Source organism: Equus przewalskii, chromosome X, assembly GCF_037783145.1.
Source record: "Equus przewalskii isolate Varuska chromosome X, EquPr2, whole genome shotgun sequence".
Taxonomy (NCBI): Eukaryota; Metazoa; Chordata; class Mammalia; order Perissodactyla; family Equidae; genus Equus; species Equus przewalskii.
The window spans coordinates 60,821,945-60,828,466 of record NC_091863.1 but is presented as its reverse complement, the minus strand read 5'-3'; positions in this window follow the sequence as shown (position 1 = coordinate 60,828,466).

Sequence of the window (6,522 nt, the reverse complement as noted above, 5' to 3'; positions counted from 1 at the left end):
GGCAGAGTTAAAGATACATTTCAAATAAACTTTACTGCACATCAAATCAACATCAAGTTTTCTCAAGTTTCCAGAAAGTGCCTTACCACGTAAGTCACTTCCTCTCATTACCGCCATTGAACGATCTCACCCACTTCCTGCACTAAAAATGGCAGCAGAAGAAAATATACATATATATACATATGGCAGAATAGTTTCACTATTTTGAAATTTAGATAACCTAAATTATAAAACTCTGACCCTAAATTCAACAAGTTATTTTGAAAAATAATGTGAGTTCATATGTATTTACAAATTCTTTGGTTTTGGTCATTCCAAACTTTATGTCAAACATAAGCTCAAAAGGTACATATATGTGTATACACATTTGCATACCAACTCACAACCACCATGAAACCCTTAAAAATACCTCTATAATAAAATCCTTGAAATCCACATATGTTATCAATCATCTAGCAAATACTGAGTCATAAAACAGAAATTGGACTATGTGACCTTTAAGGTGACTTTCAACTCAGCGAGTCTATTATTCTATATTCTACTCTTGAGATAAGTGACCACTTATAAGGATGTTCTAAGATCACGGTATCTAAAATAGCTTCCTCACCCTACCCCACTCTATCCCCTTACTATGCTTTATTTTGTATCATGTGACTTACCACAAATGACATCATATTATGCAACTGTTTGTTTATTGTGTGAAAATTTTACAGTATGTGCCTGAACTATCTGTCACTTTCACCACTGAATATCCAGTACCAGAAATATGCCTGGCACATAGTAAACACTCAAGAAGTACCTGTTGAATTAATAAATGTATGTATGGTGGTCCCAGCTAAATCATAAATAGTGCTAAATTCAGAAAAAAATGTAACTTGACCCTTTACATTCTCAAACTGAAAGACATATGGTTAAAATAGTGGCATTCATAAAATCAAAATTGCGTGGGGGAGGGGAGAGAGGCCTGTTTTAGAATAAAAGAAATTAAAGGTACTTAAGAGACATGATTTCTAAATATGACTGGAACTTGTTTGGATCCTGATCCAAACGTACAAATAGTAAAAAGACAGTTTTAGACAATCATGGAGATTTGAATAAGAACAGCCTATTAAATGATAACCAATGTCATATTGTTAATTTTCTAGGTATGATGATGCTACTTTTAATGCAAATGTCCTTATTTATCTTTTCTGAAAAACAAATTGAACTATTTAAGGGAGAAATCACATGTCAGGAATCACTGAAAAGTATTCCAGCTTTTGAAAAGGGTTAGGGAATAGATTTAAAAAATATGGAAAATCACTGGTGGTTTTTGAAGTTGGATAATAAGCTCATGGAGTTTCTTTGTACCCTTGACCAGGAAATTTTCCTTCTTAAAATGTAAAAAGTAAAAAGTGTGATTAGTGGAACAGAGGAAAATGTATACCATCTGAAGAAATTGAGTGTAATTTGGTGAAAGAAGGTCAGTTACTTCTTGGTCTCTTGTCCTTTCCATTCTGTGTTACAATTGCTACTTTTAGAAACATATCAAGGAAAAATATTTGAATTCCAAAGCTTCTGTGGCTAAGTCTATCCAAAGGAATGCAGAGAATTGATAAGTCTGTAGATAATTGGAACCAATCTTGATAATGCAAGGTCATAAAAGCTTTATCTTCATTAGATGACTAATTTTTGTTTGCCCTTATCATCTGAAATTGTGCCTAATTGACTTGGTGAGCACTCAACATGCCTGTTAGATGCTGCCATGAACAATGAACTCTTCTGGTGTAATTATAACTGAGTCATCTCTATACCAAGGGATTATGGGAAATTTCTTCCTTTCGAAATTTTTAGTTTATTAACTTTTAAAACATTGGGAAGTAGATCTTACCAGAATTTTCTATTAAAGGAAAAAGGACGAGATAGAAGATGACTTGTTTTTCCTAAAAATGACGTCTCCATAGTCATGAGACAGTCTATACTGTCTATACATCCAAATGAATGTTATGTCTTCTAAGTAGTTACCTTGAGAGATAACATAATATTTTTGGAGGTCACATTCCTTTGGAATTGTTCTCAGTGTCTAGGTAAAATATTTCTAATGTGATCACTGGGGCAAATATTTATCATCATTTTGATTTCTGAAATAAGTAGAAGTTATTCAGGTTTATGTCCAGTGAACAAGATAGATGGACAAGCTTGCTAATTTAAATCGTATCGAAAACCAAACGCCACTGTAAACAAGTGAGGTTCATTATCTTGTGTGGCAGGTAAGCCGAGTCTGGGATTATACTCAGGACTAGGTTGGAAGCAAATGTGTGGCATCACTTAATAATTAAGGATGAAATGAATGGAGCAAGGGGATAGGAGGGAAAAGAAAAACATTTCCACATTCCTCTTGACCCTAATCATAAAATCTCGCCTTCTCTTTCCTGAATATCTCTCTATTAGTGTGGACAAGAGTATGACTCAGGAAAACAATGGAGAACTACAGTTGTTCCCACACCCAGCACAAGAAAAGATGCTCCTTTGATTTACTTCTGTTGCAGCACCTCTGCCTTGTGAGTTGCATGATCTGCTGCTACACACTGGCTCTGTTCAAAAGAAGCTACTGCATTATTCTTTAAAATATATATTCACATATAATTCACATACAATGAAATTCACCTTTTTAAATGGCATTATTCAGTGATTTTTAGTATAATATTCACAGGGTTATGCAACTGTCATAACTATCTAATTTCAGAACATTTTCATCACCCCAAAAAGAAACTCCATACTGATTAGCAGTCAATCCCCTTTACTTCCTTATCCCTGCCCCTGGCAACCACTAATCTACTACCTGTCTCTGAGGATTTACCTATCCTGGACATTTTATATAAATGGTATCATATAATTTAAAATATTTTGTAACTGATTACTTTTAATTAGCATAAAATTTTCATTCATGCTGTAGCATGCATCAGTACTTCAATTCCTTTTTATGGCTGAATAATATTCCTTTGTATGGACATACCACGTTTGTTTATCCACTCATCAGTTGATGCGCATTTGAGTTGGTTCTACTCTTTGGCTATTATAAATAATGCTGCTATGAATGAGCCTGTACAAGCTTTAGTGTAAACATACATTTTCAGTTCTCTTGGGCAGATACCTAGGATTGCAATTTCTGAGTCATTTGGTAACTCTATGTTTAACTTTCTGAGGAACTGCAAAACTCTTTTCCAAAGTGCCTGTATCATTTTACATTCCCACCAGTAGTGTAATAAGGCTCTGATGTCTCGCCATTCTCATCAACACTTGTCACTGTCTGTTTTTTTTAACTAGAGACATCCTAGTGGGTGTGAAGTGGTATTTCAGTGTGATTTTGATTTGCATTTCTCTTACGACTAATGATGTTGAATCTCTTTCTGTGTGTTTATTGGTCATTTGCATATCGTCCTTAGAGAAATCATGTCCAAATGCTTTTTCCATGTTTATAAGGTTATTGGTTATTTGTCTTTTTATTGTTGAGTTGTAAGAGTTCTTTATATATTCTGGATACAAGTTCCTTGTCAGACATATTTTGCAAATATTTTCTACCACTCTGTCAATTGTCTTTTGACTCTCTTGGTGGTGTCCTTTAACCCATAAAAGTTTTCAATTTTGATGAAGTCCAATTTATCTATTTCTTCCTTTGTCACTTGTGTTTTATGTGTCTTATCTAAGATACCATTATATCAAGGTCAAGAAGATTTACTCCTATGCTTTCTTCTAAGAATTTTAGAGTTTTATCTCTTATATTTAAGCCTTTTATCCATTTTGAGTTCATTTTTGTGTGTGGTGTGAGGTAATGGTCTAACTTCACTCTTTCGCATATGGATATACAGCTATCCAAACAGCATTTATTGAAAAGAGGATTCTTTTCCCCCATTGGGTGGCCATGGCACTGTTGTCTCAATCAATTGACCATAAATGTAAGTGTTTATTTCTGGACTCTTAATTCTATTCCACTGATCTATATGTCTATCCTTATGCCAGTATGACACAGTGTTTATTATTGTGGTTTTGTAGTAAACTTTGAAATTGGGAATTGTAAGTCCTCCAACTTCATTATTTTTCATGATTGGTTTGGAAATACTGGGTCTTTTACCTTGCATATTAATTTTAGGATAATCTTATCAATTACTTCACAAAAGCCAGCTGAGATTTTGATAGGAATTACATCACCAGTAGATCAATTTGGGGGGTATTGCCATCTTAACAATATTAAGTCTTCTGATCCATGAACATGGGCTATCTTTTCACTTATTTAAATCTTCAATTTCTTTCAATAATATTTTGATAATGTATTATTGATAATGTAATCCTTAAAATGGATAGTGATTTGCAGTTTACAAAGATTTTTCACACACATTGTCTCACTTAATGCTGACAGAAACACATTAGTTTGCAGGAGAAAGAAGGGAGTGACTTGCTGAAAGGTATACAGTGATTTCATAACAGAGCCAACACTTAGGTCCTGTGACTAACTTCTCTACTCTTCCCCTACACAATGACCAATCCCAAGAACTATATCAGTCTCAAGCACCTTTGTTCATTTGGATTTCCCTTCACTTCACCTTCCACCCCATGAATGGACACTAGAATTGTGATCTTTTGAGAGCTTTGCTTATTTAAACCTTGAGACTCTGAAATATTTAAAGGTGGAGTTAGTTTTTCGTGTATAAATTTTTAGTTCAATTACATGGAGTGATAAGATGATTGAGGCAGGGACTGAATTCAAAGAATACACTTGATGATTTATGATGTTAGTCAAGAGTCAAGCAACTTTTGCATTGCTTCCAGTGCTTCCATGTAGCAATGAATTCAGTCATGTTAAGGCCATCCATGTTTGCAATTGAAGTCTTTAGGGTCTAAGGTAGTTATATTAATATGAGATGACAATAACAAAGGATTTTTATCACATTAATTGTATTTTATTTATATGTTATATTTATTATTACAAAATATAACTTTGGTCATGATTTTGAAATCTTTTGACATCTTGCTATTCCTACCTCTCTAACTTTCAGATACGAGAAAGCATTAGGTCCTCAAGAGTTTAGTTCAGTTTGATTATTCCAAGTGATCCTTAAAAATTCTCATACAGATGTGTCAACGTTAGCATCTCTTTTTGTTATAGTAAATAATCTCTTTCTGTTATTGTGAATATTTTCCTAGAAAATCACCAGCCCTTTGTGGGATTTCTGAACAATAAGTCATCATAGGGAAGAGAAGTAGACATTAAATAATTTACTGTTAATTCAAGTACTAACAATTATCAAGCAGAAGAAAATTCTTCATTTAGGATAAACAGGATGGCAGAAGGGAAAGGTCACTGAATCTAGTAAAGAAGAAACTTTATCTGAGTGCAGTCAAATAAGATTAGACAAAAATGTTCAGCTTGTCTGATTTGCCATGGCTTATCAACATAGTCATGCTACACAGCAGGGACCAGAAAATTCAGGCCTCACCACACATGCTCTACAGAAAATATCAAGTGGTTTGTCTGGGCCAACTCTATATGCAACAGCTGGTAGATACTTTCCATCGAGAGACAGTGAGAATACTACCCTCATATTCTTGAGGGCACCCTAATGGGGTACTCAGTACTAGGAATCAGCATGACAAAAGTGGACTTCAGGGGAAGGAGTGGGAGTAGGGAACTATAAAAAGAAAGATGGTATTTAAGGGGGTGTTAAAAATCAAAGTTGTGCTTACCTCACTATTTTACAAGAAAAAACATCAATTCATTCGTTCTTTCACTCATTCATTCATTTTGTAACATTTGTTCAATAACTTTTTCTTTCTTTTTTTTTTATTTTTCCTTTTTCTCCCCAAAGCCCCCCGGTACCTAGTTGTATATTTTTAGTTGTGGGTCCTTCTAGTTGTGGCATATGGGATGCTGCCTCAGCATGGCTTGATGAGGGGTGCCATGTCCATGCCCAGGATCCAAACTGGTGAAACCCTGGGCCGCTGAAGCAGAGAGCGTGTACTTAACCGCTCCACCACAGGCAGGCCCCCAATAAGTTTTCCTTGATGGCCCCCAATAAGTTTTCCTTGAGCATTCCTCTTTTTCAGGGCACTGAGAAAGATATGAAGAATCACAAATCACCAGTCCTACACCCAAGGACTGTAAATTTAATGGAGAAGATGGATGTGTTCACAATTAACTCTAATGACAAAAGGAAGTGATAATGAACGTTGTGGCTCATTTATAAAATAAGGGAGCTAAATTGGGCCATATCATCTATAAGGTCATTTTTAACTCTGAAATTCTGGCTCTATGATTCTAAATATTAAAACACTGCTATTTTAATACAGTATGCTATAAAATAAAGCATGTTACAAGAGCACAGAAAAGGGAGAGGGCAATATTAATCATGAAGAGATATATTCAGGAATTTCATGGGAAAGGTCCCATTTGATCTAGACTTTTAGAGAAAAGTGTTTGCTAGGTAGAGAAGGTAGCAGAGGGGGATTTTTCAGGGTAGAGAAACAGCACAAGCAAAGGCTTTGAGG